The following is a 9663-nucleotide window of genomic DNA, read 5'->3' as shown; positions in this document are numbered from 1 at the left end:
AAAAGAGAACAGATACAGATAATAGTACCATGCAAGCTGTTTGATCAATCCAATATATTAATCGCTATGTCGCGGTTCTTCCTTCAGACCAGAAAGCATTCCAAGCAAACGACAATAGTGCACAATTTACTTAAAACAGCCTTCCAAGTAAAATTAAGAACCAGTGGTCGAGTTTCAAAAAAGAATATAGACTGAAGCACAATAGTGCAAACTTCAGCCTTTAAGTCTTTTACAAAATTTTACGACCCTTTCTAAAACAATGAAAGGGTCTATAAATACTATGCTAATCTAAAATATCTAAATATCTAAAACTGAAAAACAACTAAATCGGCATTAACAAATATCATTTTGCATTTTGGTGATTAGGCAGTCAGCGGCGATGCTTCAATCAGAGGTCTCTTTGCCTTTACTCCTTTGCTGACATATCGCCAGCATTGGCTCTACTTCTGGTGGAGTATTGAGGCGTGAAGTCAGTTGTGCATCATATGTGGCATCTCGAATATCGGCAATCAGGTATCGGAGAGCATCTGTTAGACAATTAAGAGCCGACCTTTGAGAATGTGGTTTAATCAGGAAAAGCCAGTATGCATCGGCGGTCAAGGTATTTACTCCAGTAATTAACTGCCCTTGTTTCTCCAGATCAGGGTAATTCCTGTGCTCCAGCATGTTTGCCGTTGTTATGTTTCCAGGTGTGCATTGTGAAATCATGTTTGCCAGATACAATGTATCATTGACTAGATTGATCATGTTACTGGCAATCATTTTGCATCTGGAGGCTGCTCTTTCTGCTTTCATCATCTGTGTGTTCCATTCCATGAAAAGTATGTCCTTGTATGTTACACAGATTCGGGAGAAATTTGCGGCTTGCCCTTCTGGAGTGTCTTGCCATTCAATATACTCTGTTATATCGTCTTCAGCCTGATCCAACTTACTTCTGGCTTTCTCGATTTGTTCACACACTGCTGTAGATGTTTCACACAGTGATTCAGCTTCAACAAGTTGTTGGCATAAGATCCTGATTTGAGATATCAGTGCGCTGTTTATTCGAGTTGCCTCTGCTCTGAAATCATTGATACTCTTGGCGCTCTTAATACCTTCAAGCTGAGCTGATAGCTGAATTATTTGCTCATCTTTAGCTTGTATCATTAGCTCATGCGATGCCCTCAACTGGGATAATGCCTCTGACAATTCTTTTGTTTTCTGAATGTCACTTTGGTCTATCCTCAGTTGTTCAACTTGCTGGGTTAACAAATGATTCTCTTGTTGTTGGGCCAGCAATTGTTCAACTGCCTGCGCTGCCTTATTTCTTGCCTCTATCACTTCTGCTTGTAATGCGTATATCTCATGCTCTTTAGTCTTCAAAAGAAGACTTACTTCGGATGCTTTGTCAATAGTTGCCGCTGAATAAGCTCCCGTAAATTGCGATAGCTTTGTCAGATCTTCAGAGGGATCCAATTCTCCCTTCCAGACCACATTGCCCGTGATTGTTTGCTCAGGCAAAATAGAAGGTTGATCAAGCCTTCGCCTTTTCCTCGAGCGCCTTACAACGGCTCTATGCTTAGGGCTGTAGAAAATGTCTAGAGGAGGAATTTCCTCCACCTGAAGATCAATTTGATCGGATGGGTCTTGAGTGATTACCTCTACATTCTGTACCATGGGTGGGCCGCTGGTTCCTTCTAGAACCAGAGAAGAAGTAGTATCGGGAGTCTTAGAGGCGTCTGAGTCTTTGGAGGCTTCCTTACCACTTATAATGGAATCGAATTGGTTCCATTCTTTAATTAATTCAGGATCAGTAGAGATTTGCTCACTTTGTTCTGTGTGAGCTTTACTTTGTTCTTTCTCCCGTTCAATCCTCTGTTGTTCCTCCAATGCCTTCCGCTGTTGCTCCTCTTGTGCTCTTTGCTGCTGTTCCTCCAATTCCCTTTTCTGCCTATCTTCCAGTTCTTTCTTTGCTTTCTCTTCTTCTTCTCTTTTCCTCTGTTCTTCTAACTCCTTTTGCTTTCTTTGCTCTTGTTCAATTTGTGCTTTTTGCTGCCTTTCCATCTGCTCTCTTCTTTGTTTCTCTGCTTGCAGCTTGTTTTTCCTTTCCTCCTGTTGTCTATCATATTCTTTAGTTGTAACAGGAGATAGGTGTATTTGCTGCTGACCAGACTCGCTTGAGGAAGATGTTGGGGTTGTGGATAATAAATCTAGAGGCAAAGTTTGCAACCTTTGCTTTCTAAGTTTATTAAATTCGGTTAACTCCACATCTTCATATCTCAGTGAAGCGAGTTGTCTGACTTGGCTTATTGAATCGGCACTCATGAACAGGTCGTCAAACTGGTCTTCTTGATGAACAACCTTTGACAGCTTGGCCTGTTCCAAGGCAATGAAAGCAGTCTTTTTTGGATCATAAAGTCTGTTTGGAATAGAAGCCAGGGATATCAATTGGAGTTTTGCTGCTTCCTTTTCTGCATGTTTGTAATTCAGCAGCGTATAAACTCCAATTCTTAAAGGAAAAGAGGGCCATCCTCTCTTCTTCTCCTCCTTGAGAGTTTGTGTGACACTCTCAGACATAATCTGGTAGGAGATTTCCCGGGCTAACAGTTTATCTGGGACGTACAGGAGGAGGACATGTGGCCTAGCCTTGCTTCCAAAAACTCTAATATAGGTAAAATGCTCTTCGCCGAACCAATGGGCTACGGCTGGGAGATCAAAAGAAGCTTCATAGGAAATTCTAGGGATAGGTCTGTCAAAAATAGAATAGTGAACGGGAACCATAAAACCATTGCAAATTTGATACAGATGGTCTTTGTGGGAGGGTTTCCACAATTTCCGATGGTACAAGTGAATGGGTGTTGGGTCATGGGTTGTCCATCTCCAACCAAGGACAGGAAACTCAGAATTAAAACAAAGGGTATCCATAATGTAAGCAAAGTAATAGAAGGGTGGGATTTTTCTCTCAGTGACTCTGGTTTTGGCCTTAAACTCACGAATAGCTATGACCAATTTATCAGACAAAATAGTGGCCCAATCCATGATTATACTATTGACGGCCGCTTCCATTAAAGGAACCATTTCAATATGAATATTTGCAGAGTCATGAAATCCCCACAATCTACACATCATAATCCCGGCGTAGCAATAAGGTGAAGCCAAAGAAGCATTGGAGTACTTACCCGACATATCATGCTTGTGTTTAGCTGGATTCTGCCTCCAATCTCGGAGAGGTTCGGATGGTGATTCATTCTCCTTCGCGAATTTTTCCAAAAAGGCTCTATTATAGACTAGCTCGGGTTGAGGCAAATGATACATCCGTCTCAAGTCATCAGGCTTGAAGGAACCGAAAATCCTTCCATCCTTAGTATGGAAGGTTCTATCAGTGAGAGTAATTTCTTCAATTGCCCAACGTACCACATCAGTATAAGGCAAGACTTGTTCTCTGGCTGCTATTCTGTGCAGAAAGGAGTCAGCCAAATCTTTAAGAGTTGCCTCAGACTTTCTTAGTTCATCCACACTAGCCTCTGTTACTGTCTTTTCTGGTTGTTCTGCTTCTAGCAAATTGTATGTACCTTGCCATGTAGTACCAGGAAGACCAGTGCATGTAGTATCTGAGATTAAGCCTTTCTTTGAAACCATAGCAGCTTGGCCTGAGACAGGTGTCGGAGTAGAACCTGCCACCTTTTTGAACTTCTTTCCCATCATATTCAGACTTCTCTCGGTTGAATTCTACACAAATGCAAGAGAAATCGTAATCAAAGAAATAACAATGACGATCCATAACGGGATAGATATATAACTTGAAGCGTGGTGAGATTAATTCTAAAAGTGGCTGCGGATCTAATGATTTGAGAAGGCACCGCAGATGCAATGATGGTGATTTTACAGCCTGCAGCTCCATAAATGACCATTACTTAAGTTATTAAACTGAATGACCCCTTAAAGCATGTAATAGATTTCTTCAAAGGTCTAATCGTAATTGCTCGTTAATTCGAAGGGGCAAAGCTTTAAATACGCATGCATTACCTTATCCCTTTACTTAACGGCATTTTGAAATTTGTGCTTTTGTCAAATCGGATTTAAATATAACTTTAATGCTTTGAAATAATCACCTTTTTTTTTTAGGAGTTCTGGTCATCATTAAGCGTCATCGCATCGCATCAGGAGTGTGAGTGACATTATCATTTGGGAGAGATCTTGGTGAATGCCGATTGCGACATTGTATCATATTAGCGCACGAACATAATCCCTAAATGCATATCAATTGATTTACCGACTACCGATAGCGATATCACATCGCATCGGGAAAAAGATCTGAACGTCTTATGAAGATGTATGGGATTCTGTCGACTACCGATAGCGATATCGCATCGGGTCGAGGCTTAAAAGACTTTTCATAAGAGGCAGCGCCGATTTTTTATCACCGATATCGTGTCGCATCGGGGAAAAGATGTGTGCCTTTTCTGTGTGTGCATTGGCTATCGCCGATGGCCGATAGCGATATCGCATCGGAAAAACCAAGGTAGCAAACGGTCTTGCGATTGCTTTTTCGGACTTAACCAAAAATTGCTTATTATTTGTTCAAAAAGGCTTTTGTTAACGAATTCATTTGATTATCATACCTTTTTCGAACAAATTCATTAATGCCAATTAAAATTTTTAAAAGGGACCCATTTCATATGTTAATTGTTTGTGATAAAAATGTTATGAAATGGGGGGTTGTTGTAGGGCACAACAATTGGCGATTCACTGGTAGAACCAGTTATCTCTGGACAAATAAATATACTTACACCTTTTCAAATAGAATCTTTATAAATAAAGGAAACTTCTAATATAACTAGATGTCTATTGATTCTGAATAAAATAGGTTTCTTCATTTGACTTCCTCTTTTTATAAACACACTTTGAGTTTTAAAACAAGTCCTTATTGGTTCATAAAAGTAAAATAGAAAACTTCTCCATATCAACTTTTAAAATAAACTCCTCTGTCACAGGTAGAGCCTCTGCTGCCAGCAAACGTTCATAGTCTCGGCAGGGTTACCTTTTAACCATGTCATTGTCCATTGTTCCATTCACTTAAGAGTGTGACTAAACAGAATGAATTCAAAAGATATTTTTGTATTTTTTGAATTTCACTTTCTTCTTTGCTTAAGATAAAAGCCATTGTCCTGGTTTGGTGGCCAGATAACGACAATGCCATTCACGGGTAGTAATCAAACTGAACAAGCTGGCTCGTGATGAGACCCCTTGTCTTGAAATTTCAAGCCATTACCCTGTTTGGTATGCAGTTTTGGTAATGTCAGTTAAATTATTTTCCTATGAACATGGTAAGCAGGCTTGTAATAAGACCTCTTATCTTTGATCTTTTATATTTTAGAATTACACTCTGAGAAATCATAAACGTTTAGTGAATGGGATGAACAACTATCTTCATAAGAGTAAATGGATGACAGGTTTAAGAGTTAAAGATGTTGAAGATGGATTAGCTCCACTTTTAATATAGATAACCTTTGGAGACTTATTTTGAAAACCCAAGATGACTCATAGAACTTCGTTCAGAGTGAAGTTTACAAAAGTTAGACTGTGATGTTCAGAATAAAAAGATATCTAATTTCCTAGAAATGATCTTTCTTGGTTTAAGACGCTATTATCCAAAAGTAAATATTAATAGTGCGGTGGCGAGACAACTTTTAATTACAGCGAAAGGTCAATGGAAGATGTCCCACGTCCTTATTTCTACAAATCCTACAAACTATATAAAAACTATCAAACTACATAGAGAAGGGGTTACCTCCTCAATTAAAGAATTTCTTCAAGATCAGACCATTGACAGGGAGAGAATCTCTCACCCCTGATAGATTTTGCAGTATAAAAGTGGAATGGCCTACTTTTTCACAGATCTGAAATGGTCCGAGCCACATTTTTTGAAATTTGGAATGTTTACCTTTGTCTTCATGGGCTTTGTCCCATTTCAGGACTAGATCTCCGACTTGGAATTGTTTAGGACTAGATGAGGCCAGATCAAAAGCTGCTTTAATGACTTGCTGATGTTTAGCGTGTGTAACCTTGGCTTTTTCCCTTTCTTCTTCAAGTTTAAGAATTTGATCATATCTAAACTGGATAGAGGAAGAAGGAGTTTCGTCAATAAATTGCACTAGGGCTAGAGATGGAAAAAGAAGATTGGTTGGTACGATTGCTTCTTTTCCATAGACAAGATTAAACGGAGAGGTCCCTATGGAAGCTTTCTGTGTTATCCTATCAGCCCATAATGCAAATACCAAGGATTTATGCCAATTCTTATGATTCTCTTCGATTGTTCGCTTAATGATTTTGATTAGGTTTTTATTAGTTGATTCTGCTAGGCCATTACCCTGAGGATAGTAATTAGCAGAATACTTTAATTTAAATCCCCTTTTGATAGCGAAATCAATCATTGCATTGCCTGAGAAGTAAGAAGCATTATCAAAGACAAGAGCGTTTGGAACACCAAACCTGGTAATGATGAACTGATCTATAAATTCAATGATCGCCTCAGATTTTGTTGTTTTTAACGGAACCGCTTCTACCCACTTTGTAAAGTAATCAGTTGCTGTAAGAATATATTTGTGCTGCTTGGAAGAAGAAGGATTAATTTCTCCAATGATGTCCAATCCCCATTGCTCAAAAGGCTGTTCAATGTTGATTGGTTGCAAAGGGAAAGCTGGTTTTTGTTGTCTTCCACTGGCAGTTTGGCATTTGATGCATTTCCTTACATATTCGTGAGCATCCTTAAACAAAGTAGGCCAATAGTATCCAGCATGAATGATTTTATGAGCTGTTGTATCAGCTCCGAAATGTCCTCCTGCTGGTCCGTCGTGTAGCTCCTGCAAAACCTTTTGAGCTTCAGGTTTCTCAAGGCATCTTAATAGGACAGAATCATAGTTTCTTCTAAAGAGCACATCGCCAATAATGGAAAAACTCTTAGCTTTCAATCTAATGGCTCTTTTGTTTTTGTAGGACAAATTGGTAGGTGCATAACCATTCTTTAAATAAAAGATCAGATCTGCATATTGAGATTCGGAATCAGGAATACTTAGCTGATTAACTTCTTGGGTTTGCTCTGTATCACTTGATTCCGGAATGTTTGATGCTCCTGCTAATATCCTGCAAAAACCTTGACCTTTAACAAACTTTGCTGGCTTTATTTCTAGATCATATTCTTGGAGAGCTGCGACCCAATTTGCCCTTTTTTCTCCCAATTCCTTTTGGATTAATAGTTGCCTAACTGCTGAGAAAGGAACTATCACTTTAGTATGGGTTTTTAAAAGAAAGGGTCGATAATGTTTGACTGCTTTAAAGACAGCAAAAGCTTGTTTCTCAATATCGGAATAGTTTAATTCGGCGCCTTGAAAGTTTGAACTGAAGAACGAGATGGGCGCTTCCAAATTGTCATCATTCCACTGGGTAAGCACTACTGCGTAAGATAAGTCGGATGCAATGGTATATAATATAAAATGATTAGAAAGATTTGGAGTATTCAGAGCTGGGACATTGATTATTGATTGCTTAATATCATTAAAAGCTTGCTTTTCCTCTATTCCCCATCTGAAGGTTGAATTCTTTTTAATCATCGTTTGTAGTGGTAGTACAATCTGTGAAAAATCTGGAACAAATCGTTTAACGAAATTAATCTGCCCTAGAAACGACTGCATCGATTTTTTGTTGTGCGGAAAAGGAATTTCAGAAATTTCCTTAATTCGATCAGGATCTACATAAATGCCATCTTTAGATACAATAAACCCTAGAAGCTTACCCTGGTTGAGAGCAAAGAAAGACTTTTTCGGGTTGAGAGAGATACCATATGTTTTGCATCGTTGAAAAATCTGTTTTAAATCATGCAAGTGGTTATATCTCTTTTTAGAATACACAGTAATATCATCGAGGTAGACGACTACTGTCCGGTTAATTAACCCTCTAAAGGCTGTATCCATGGCTCTTTGGAATGTCGCTCCTGCATTTATGAGTCCAAAAGGCATCTTTTGATATGCATAAGTTCCCCATTTTGTCCTGAATGTAGTCTTTAGTTGGTCATCAGGATGGACCAACACTTGATTATATCCTGAGAAACCGTCGAGAAAGGACATTAATTCAGATCCTGCTACCGATTGGAGGATTTGTTCCATGGTAGGCAGTGGGAAATTATCTTTCAAGCTTGCCTTATTCAAGTTTCTGAAATCAATACAGATTCGAATGTCGCCGTTTTTCTTCCTGACTGGTACCATATTGGAGACCCAGTTTGAGTGTCGGACAGGGAAGATAATCTTAGCTTTTAGGAGCTTATTAAGTTCCGACTTTATTTGGCTCTCCAAATTCGGGTGTATTTTTCTTAACTTCTGCTGGATAGGTTTTTGATCGGGAAGCATAGGAATAGTATGTTGTATGATAGATGTATCATATGTCTTGAGGTCGTCATACTTCCAAGCAAAAACTTGCTTGTTTTTCCTTAAGAGTTTGATGAATGCTTCCTTTTCTTCTATAGAAAGTCCTAGTCCTAAGTTGATATTTTGAGGAGCTTGATCTGTTCCCAAATTGATCGATTCAAACCTAAGAGTAGAGCTTTGGAGTTTTGCATTAATTACAGGTTTGAACCTATCTTTAATGTCATAAAGGTCTTCGAGTTTTACTACAGGCTTAGGAATCGCGTTATCTTGAGATGTTTCTTTCATTTGAGAATCATGGTCATGCTCTTCAATGATTTGATTGTCATAAGACTTTTCAGAGGTTAAGAATTGCAAGATGTCCTCGTCATGGTTGAAAACCCTCCAGTTGGTGATGTTATTGGGAACTGAAGGTCTAAAAATTAATTCTATAGAAAATCTATCAAGGCTATAGTCTTCGGAAGGGAGGAGTTTGGAAGCTACGTTGGCTAGTAAATCAGCTGCTGAGTTTTGTGATCTTGGAATTGAAGAAATGTTGAATGCTGAGAAATGCAAAGTAAGATCTTGCACTAGCGATTGATAATGCTTAAGGTGGCTTGAAAGGCAATGAATTGTATTTCTTACCTGTTTAACAATGATCTCACTATCGCCGAATACTTTTATATATTGGACTTTAAGGTCAATTGCCTTATATAGTCCCTGCACTAGAGCTTCGTATTCGGCCGTGTTATTGGTGCATTCAAATTCTAATCGACAGGATAGCATTGTTTTTTCGCCTTGCGGACTAACCAAAATGCAACCTGCTCCTGATCCCTCACTGGACTTAGAGCCATCAAAATACAAAGACCAAAATAAAGGAGAATCAACAAAAATATTTACATCTTTTTGATTTGCGTTGAAGCATTTGGATAAATTGGTTTGTGAAAAATTTTCTACTTGAGATGTACAATGGTTAACTGGAAAAGGGGAAGATTGGGCAACAAAGTTGCCAAAGAATGATTCTGAGGAATAATTTCCCAAAATGTTGTTGTTGAAGGCCACAGGCTGGTTTTCTTGTTCGAAATCGGTTACTATGTGAGTCATGTGTTTCTCACGGTCGATCCTTATTTGATTTGGCTTACCCTTGTAGGGGAGCCACATATGTGACCAATCCGTGGAAATGTATCCATGCAGTTTCTCAGACCAATCTCTGCTCAAAATTAAACCATAGAATTCAGGTATGTCAGCAATCAAAATATTTATTCTCTGTACTATTCTGGGATCAGCA

Source organism: Pinus tabuliformis, chromosome 4_2 (genome assembly GCF_031772625.1).
Source record: "Pinus tabuliformis cultivar Carrire ecotype Pingquan chromosome 4_2, CPIR1, whole genome shotgun sequence".
NCBI classification, from domain to species: Eukaryota; Viridiplantae; Streptophyta; class Pinopsida; order Pinales; family Pinaceae; genus Pinus; species Pinus tabuliformis.
The sequence above is the reverse complement of the archived record's forward strand: the minus strand, read 5'-3'. Positions refer to the sequence as shown.